The 8,588-nt window shown below is 35.4% G+C and overlaps 1 long non-coding RNA gene across 1 annotated transcript; it reads left to right on the top strand.

Moving 5' to 3' along the window:
* The first annotated feature begins 1,406 nt into the window (after positions 1-1,406).
* Positions 1,407-6,469, top strand: LOC118693490 (uncharacterized). The gene is made up of 2 exons (XR_004981262.1): positions 1,407-1,543; positions 3,242-6,469. It is a non-coding gene; the product is annotated as an uncharacterized LOC118693490 (long non-coding RNA).
* The last annotated feature ends 2,119 nt before the right edge of the window (positions 6,470-8,588 follow it).

The following is an 8,588-nucleotide window of genomic DNA, read 5'->3' on the forward strand; positions in this document are numbered from 1 at the left end:
AATAGTCGTAGATTAAAGGCCACATTTTGACAATCTAGCAAGAAAATTATTCTAAAGACTTTCAAATATTAAGATCCTTAAAATGAAGCTAAATATGCATTCCTTATCCATAACCCCATTATTAATTAAACAGTATTGTTAGAGTGTTCCTTTTCAGAGTCTAAGAAAGTAAATTGTATCAACTTTAGGCTAAATTCTTCACGAAAGGTAGCAACGTATTATGAAGGGTTACTATTCATTTCAAGAAATCTGCCAAAACCCCTTGTGCTCTTTTTTCCTCTAGGCATATATATACTGTTAAAAATAGGAACAAAATATCCAACAGAAGATAAAATTGAAGCAAGAATTGCCCATAATAAATAAAGAGAATACAACTTATGAAATAAGTAGTACTGAAAGCATCTAGGAATAGCGTTAACAATATCAAATATATGAATTTTGAAGACCTTGTTGGAGTTCACCTGCCATCTTCATATACCTTAGTCTTAGCAGGAAGCTTACAATTAAAAAAAAGCCAAAATCATAAAATTCTCTGCATAGCAGTGATAAAGATGAGAGGCACAGAAAAAGTCAGGAAAAAGAGGTTATATGGGTTTCCCCTTGTACTTTGCTCTGCAAATCTCTTTTCCCTTGAAAGGGAGTGTTTAGGACATGCCAATTTAGAATAATCTTTGTAAGTCGTTCTGTTGGGAAGTTACACTTTCATTCCATGTTTGGTTGTGAGCAATCTACCTGTCCACAGAGTATGCAGGGCAGTCTATCGCCTCAAGTGGATATTTTGAGCCTAGGAGCCTAGAGAAAATAGTATCAGGTTTTTTTCACAGGATACAATATACTGCATCCTGTAGTCACGTTATCTCTCTCAGCTAGAGAATGAGCAGGAGCTCACACACCCTGCACACTCCTCTTAGGAGTTGCAATGCACATCTTTAGGAACTCTGTGTGACAACATGATGAGAATGGTGTCTTTGATGTTATCACAAGCCTGACCATGGTCACAAAAGAACGTATCCTTCACCATTGCCTGTAAAACTACAGTATCTTATCCATAGTGAATACTCCCAGTGCTTGCAGGTAGGTTGGAAGTATTAAAAGATCCTTCTTACCCTTATTTTTTTTATGACTCCTTCCTTTCTGTAGTATTATACGCAAATTATCCATGGTGACACAACCTGTAAGGGCAGTTTTTCTAATGAACTCTTACTGAGACTTCCTCTGCACTCTCATCAAAGAAAAAAAATTACAAATGTAGAAATTCCTTGCACATAGAGTTACCTGCTCTGTCTTTATTTTTGTTCCTCCAAGCTTTAAACAGCCTCAGTTTGTGATTCTGAGCTCTCTAATTACAGATACATCTCATTAGTTGACTGGCAACATTTTCTTCAGCTAAATCCAAAAAACCTTGACCAGAAAAGCCTCACTCCTCTAGCAGACTGAATACTGCTCACTTATTTGCAAGCTTTCACTTGGGGCTCCTGAGGGTGTGAGCGTTGTGCCCGGTTGAGCTATTAAATGACCAGCATTTCCCAAAAGAACGTGAAAGGTATTTATGATATTTGCCTTACACACTTGCACGTGTACAACTGCATGTTTTTGTTAACTAGAGCCATGAGCTTCTCCTTTGTTGCTATCCTTCTGTAATATTTACTGCACTGTTGGCACTCCATGCTGAGCTCTTTGATATAAAGCATCTTTCTACTTTTAGCTTTACTGATGTGTATTTATTTATTTCAGATATAGTTTGTGCTAGAGCACATACACACATATGAAATAAATATGTGCACTTTAAAGGAGCTTAAAGAATAAAATCCAAATGTCAAGAATTAATCTGCATGTTGTGAAAAGAGGCAGTAATTCAGACTGAAAAGATGACCATAGAAATCTTTGTAAAATGCTTTTTTCTTTCTTATGAAGATATGAAAAAGAAGATATATATTTATGGGAATGTTTCTTAGTAAGGGTAATAATATAACAAGGAAGAAAAGAGGAGGATCAGTGATTCATTAGAAACTATTTTTCATTCTTCTGAAGTATGAAAAGAGAAAATGAAAGAAAACACAGTAAAATCTCATTTACTCCAGAGAAGCACAGACTTGTCAAGAATATTATCATCAGGATTTGAATTTTCTTCCACAGTTAACAGGATTTCTTTTTGGCTAAAAAGGAATTTCAAAGCATCATTAAAATAAAACACCATCTTATTTAAAAAAGAAAAAAAAAATAACCTCAATTCTTCTAAAATTATTTTGACAATTAGAAAACACTTCTGGAGGGCAAGGTCAGCAGCTTCCTTGTTTATTTTATCTGGTCTAAAGGAAGGAAAGAGTAAAATAAGTGCGCATCATTATGCTTTAGCAACAATGAATTGTTATTATTTAATTTTCTTGTACTTTAAGAATTCTCACTGTAGGAATATCTTTAACTAGGAGTAAACACTCTGGAAGGTTATGAGACAGATATGTTTTGCATACTTTAAGCAGATTGCAAAGATTTGAAAAGTTTTGTTTGGTGTTAATTTTTGATGTTGGACTTAATTCTGAAATAAGATCATGCTTTCTCAGATCTGAGAAACTACCTAAAAATGTTGAGAAGGACAGAAGAAAAAGTTGATTTTATGAGTAATCTTCCAAAATATAAAATATGAGGGCTTTTCTAATGAAATCTTTTCTACTGGAAACTAGCATGGTACAGATAGCTGAGTAGAACAGATATTACTCCAACAATACAAGTTTCCAATGTCTGGTTTCTCTCAGGATTAAGGAACTTATGCAAACTGATGGACTGCAGGAAAAAATATGATTGAGTAAAATACCATGTATAATTCCACATATAATGTAATTTTAGGGTTTAGTTCTTTATAAGCAATTCTTAGTCAGCACATAATGGAGGATTATTTTGACCTGCAGCCAACCTTGGAAATTTTTATTTAAAATGTCAAATTGGGATATTTGACCACTTAAAAACTCTTCGTCTATAAGACTTTTGAATCAGAAAGTTATTCCAAACCACTTTTTTCCAAAACACAGCTTAATTTCAAACAAATTGACATTTTCTGATGAAAAAACTATTATCGTTAAAGAGGGGTTTTGAATGCAGAATTCCTTAAATCAAGAAATATAAATTACTTCAGACACTCCTGTATGGTTTCCACCTTGTTTCTTGAAGAGATCTTGATGGGATATCCACTTCCAGTGTTTACAAGCCTGCACTACAACTCATTTATCTTTCACTCCTATTTAAGGGTTGTGCTGTGACCTGCAAGCAGGACTCTTCATGGACATCAACAGAGGATCCATTCTGGCACTTGTATTGACAACTGAAAGCAAGCAGTCTCTCATTTGAGCTTGGACTCAGCACCTGGTTAGATGTTAGGGCAGCATTGCAGAATGACCGCTTTCCTCAAAAGGACAAATATTTTAAGGATGCTGAACACTGCTGTAGATGTTAGGTCACTGGAGTAAGCATTCCAGGGCCTTCAACAGCAATGTCTGAGCAGGTAGCAGTCCCAGCATCTTTAGTCTTTCCTCCCTGCAATGTTATTGTTGTGGATATTGCATCTGTTAAACCTTTGGAATATAGTTAAATCAAGAGTAAGATATACCCAAATGGGGAAAAAAAAGAGGGTTTATATGCCATTAAATGTTGGGGTTGAATTTTCTTAATCCCTCTGAGAAGTACCTTTCTGTGGGTAACAGCTCTGTCTAGAAAATGTGTGAAGTACTGCATGATCAAGATAATCTGGGCCATGTTAGAAACATATATAAATGTGTATATAAAATTAGGTGTTTTAAATGGATATTTTATATTTTAAAGATACGATCACTGGTTAATGTCCTACCAAATTAAATTGTACAATTATTAAGGCAGAATACACTTCTCATCCTGCCCACCAAAACACTCAGCCACTGGGAGTTTATTTACCGCTTTTGCAGTCTATTCAATCAGTTCTCGTATCTCCCCTCCCCTCTGCCTCACCTGTCACTTCCACCTAGCAGACACAAAGCTCTGCACACACACACAGAAAAATTCAGCATTTTCTGCAATCAACCAAATAGCCTGAAGTGAAAGACAAACACAATGCCTGAAGCAATATTGCTTGATTAACAATGAATAGTTCTTTAAAGTGATCACATGAACTTTAATCTGAAAGATTGCTTTGAATTGTTAAGGGTGGAATCTGTTGCTATGAGAGTTGTCAAACAACTGTGGTGAATTTAATGTGTAATAGATGATAACCTTTGTCGGTTTTAATATTGAATTCCGTGTTACTGATCCTAGTAAATAATCCTTACCTTCCCCTAGTGAATACCTGCTACATCCCAAAGCTCTACGCAGCACGCAAAGACATTTTAGTAGAGCGTTTTTCATGTAAAGCGCACATACTGTATAGATCTGACCTCATCACTGGTTGCCTCAGGCTATCTCCTGTATACCGTCTGTTTTCTTGATTTTCTCCTGAGGTTGTCATTATCTAAGGTTTGTAAATATTTCAGAAATTTGAGACTTGTGCAGCAATTGAAAATGCCGTATTGCTGTTATACTGAACTTTCAGTAGCATCCAGACATTCATTTTTCTATATTTTATCTATTTTACTTCTGGATAATATAAATTCTGTGATGCATGATTTGGCTGTAATTGAATTTGCAATCTATTTACAGTCATTTTAACCAAAAGACTCCAGATAAGCATAATTTTGATCTTAGTTAACAAAGAAACAATATATGTTGTTACTGTATATTGTGCTATTTTCTGTTTGTCAAAGTGCTATATAGATTTTATGGATATTTTATGCAAGTTTATGCATGAAACTCAGCTGTTTGGAGAAACTGCTGACCCCTCCATTGAAGGGAAAAAAACCACAGAACAAAAACTGAAAACCCTTTTGTCCTTTAAAAACCCGTAGGAATGTAGTATGTATCATAAAGGACACGTGTACTTAAAACAGATTAAAAGAATTACAGAACTGGTTCCTTCCCGGAATCTTAGTATATATGAATTTCTTTGTATTAAAGCAGCCATCATTACTGAATATTTTTGCTTTCATGTAATTATGTACATATACTTAGCAAAGTATCTTGTATAAAGCAGAAAGCTACAGAAGCCCTTTAAAATCTGCTTTGAAAATTATGTGTGGCATGAATTTTGGCAGCATTATCATCTTATTCATTTTTGGAAGTATACTCCGATTTTTATATCAGCTCCTGTATCGTAGCAATAATTTACTCTGATATTAACATTAGTATCCAATTTTCATATCAGATTCTTCATTCCAGTATAATTTACTTCAATATTACATTGCTAGCCATACCTGCCTACATTGTTCTACTTTTGTAGTTGCCTTCAATATTCTTCTTTTTAACATTCATTGTGCTAAGACTGTGATGATACATCACCGAATGGGATAGAGGGGAGACAGTGTATAGTGTAAAAATGATTTATTGTGATTATAGGAAGGCTTAAGAGTGTTGATGGATTTTTAAGATCGTGCTAATTTTTTTTATAATTATTTAATTATCTCATTTATATCATGACCAGGAAGTTCATTTGCTTTGCACCAATATGAACTTTACAGGTAAGAGGGAATTCCTTGAAATTTTGCTTAGCATGTCCTTATATTGAGTCATGTGGATTTCTATACCTTATGTGAAACATTCGAAGTGGAGGCAATAATTTGTAAATGACATGAGAAAAAGAAATCACAGTATATTTTCTTTTCAAAATATTTAGTGTCTACAATTCATCTGTGAACCAAGTAAATCACGGCTTCTTCAAGTGCAAGGATCGAAACCAATTACCATTAGTGACCATCGGGTGCAGCCGATCCTTTCTGTCCTGTTGCCTGAATCTCAATGATCTCCCAAGTGTGCCCATGCAATTTAACAGGAAGATCAATACACCACAGCAGTTAGCAGCAGCTCTCTTGAAGTGCTTCACAAAACATGCTACATTTCTCTACCGAATAAATGTCAAAACATTCCAACAGCTACAATTCTTGGGAGAAATTGTTCTTGTGAAACATTATTGACATACTTTAACCCACATTTCCCGCTGCTCTCCAGCTTCCTACAGGCCAGTCAATTCTGATTTGGCAAGGGCCACATCGACACATGTCCCCTGCTGACTTTGTCTGTAGGCATGAAAGATATCACGATGCAGTGCAGAAGTCCTGGGTGTCAGGGGTCAGTGGTCCAGCTCTGACCCAAGGTCAAGGTGACAACAACCTCTCTCCTGGGACTTGTCTTCATCTCTAATATGGCCTTGGAAGCAATCAATATCATTACAGAGCTTACTTTTCTAACAGAGAGTGCCACCTGATCTAAGCATTTCAAGACGATGACTTGCAAGCCTTGCTGCTTGAAAATGTCTTCATTTACCCACTATATTGCAAAACATCTATATTACTTCTGCCATTGTTTTTTTTTCCATTTGTTTAATGTGATAAATTAAATTTATTCTTTTACTTTTTAACGGATTCCTGCAGCCTGGACTTTCTTGATATTTTCTTGTATATTTTGGAGTTATTATACATGGCTCAGTACTTTCTCCCAGCATCCAATCTCTAAAAATTTTTTTTTCTTTTCTTTGTTATTCTTGCTCCCTCTTATTTTTGTCCCTTTTGTCTATTAGTTACCATTTTCTTCTTTATTTCTTTCTTGCTTTCAGGAAAGGAAAACTCAGTGCTGTATCAGTATTCTGTATTTGATTTGACACACACACACACAAAATCAATCTTCTAAAATATATGAATAAAGTGAAACATCCTTACTGTTTTTGTGAGGCCATAGGGGGGTAGTGCATTGTAAGAAGTAATTATGCACGTGAACAAGCTGATAACCACTGAGACAGACACTTTTATCACCTGTTTGAAAGAGCTACTTTAATTTCCAATACAACAAAATGTTGATTTCCTCAGAAATCTCAATCACGATGCCTCAGCACAAAATTCTGTATAGCTGAGGTTTTTACCTCTCTTAATGTTTTGGGTTTTTTTTTTTTTTTCCCTAGGAATTAAAAAAGCCTCCAACAAACACAGACCCCAAACTAAGGCAAAATATGGCAAATTTAAGTATTTTTAAAGAAATGCTTCTATTAATTGAGCTATGTGAACAGAATCGTCGGTGACTTACAACCAAAATATTAGAAGAGGAATAGAACCTACCTATATTTTGTAACTAATACTATATGGCTTTCTCATCACACAAAAAAATTGGGCTTCAGATTCCCCCCAAGAATGGACAGCTGATAGTGAAGCCTGAAAGCAAATATTTAATTTGAGAAGATCAGGGTATCCTTACATCCTGCTGCTATAGAGACCTCTTGTGTCCTATACAGACTGGTAGATAAAACTGAAACAAAACAAAGTAAAACAAAGTCCAAAGCCATAAATATTGCTTTAGATATGAGTCACAGCAGTCTAATATATCTGTAATGTATCTAGCGTATTTTGAGGTCTTTCAAAACAATAGCATCTTCAAAGAGAGAGAGAGATTTTCTTTTTTTACTCCAAAGGTTACATGCATAAACTTCACTCTCAGTTTTATGTATACTAAATGAACCCTGAGATCCAATTTGGAGAGTAATTCCCTTTTAGAAAATGCAGATTCTACATTAGCTGTTCCTAGCTGCAGAAAGGAGTTAAGGCAGAAGCTGGAAGGATGGGCTTCCCCCTCTTTCCTCCTCTGTCTCCTTCTGTTTATCCTTTTGTACCCAATTCTCTCCTTGCATTTATGAGGCTGATGAGGCAGTTTCATTCAAGATGCAGTTGAATGACAACATTCCCAGCTTACAGCCCTGTGAAGAAGAAGGGAATCAGGCTCTTTCTCTACCCACAGCAGTTTACAAAGATGTTACAATCTCCAGGTCCCCCTGATGCTCCTAGAGAGCTTTCAAGAGAAACAAAAGGGTTGGCAGGATCTTAGGTGACTGTGTGTGACAGCTGGCACAAGACACCCCTGAAGCTGAGTATATACCTGTAAAGAAAACATGAAAATCTTTTAGAGAAAAACCTCTAGAGTAAAAAGAAAATATCTCTCTCTCTTTGAAGATTCTATTGTTTTGAAAGACCTCAAAGTGTGCCAGGTACAATATTAGACTGCTGTGACCCACTTCTGAAACAATATCTATGGCTTTGGACTTTGTTTTACTTTGTTTTGTTTCAGTTTTATCTAGCAGTCTGTGTAGGACACTAGAGGTATCCACAGCAGCATGATGTAAGGATACCTTGACCTTCTTGAATTAAATATTTTCTTTCAGATTTTCTAGATTTTTTGCATTTTCATTCCTGCACAAGTGCTATTACAGAAACTTCCAGCGTATGATAGGTAAGGTATGTTACTGACTTATTTTTCTTCTCTGAAGTTAGGGCAGCTGTTCTCCTTATTCTTCAAATCTATTTTTCTATCTATTGACCAAGGAAACTACACAGATCTGTCAGGACAGAAACTGACAACCCAGGAAAAAAAAATATAAAAAAACAAACACCAAAACCAATTTTGTGAAAGAGAATTACAAGTTTTCTTTGTTTCTTCCTAATTTCAGATGAAAAAGAATTTATCTTTCTATTGAAATAAATTGCAGGATATTTCTT

This window comes from Molothrus ater, chromosome 2, assembly GCF_012460135.2.
Source record: "Molothrus ater isolate BHLD 08-10-18 breed brown headed cowbird chromosome 2, BPBGC_Mater_1.1, whole genome shotgun sequence".
NCBI lineage: Eukaryota > Metazoa > Chordata > Aves > Passeriformes > Icteridae > Molothrus > Molothrus ater.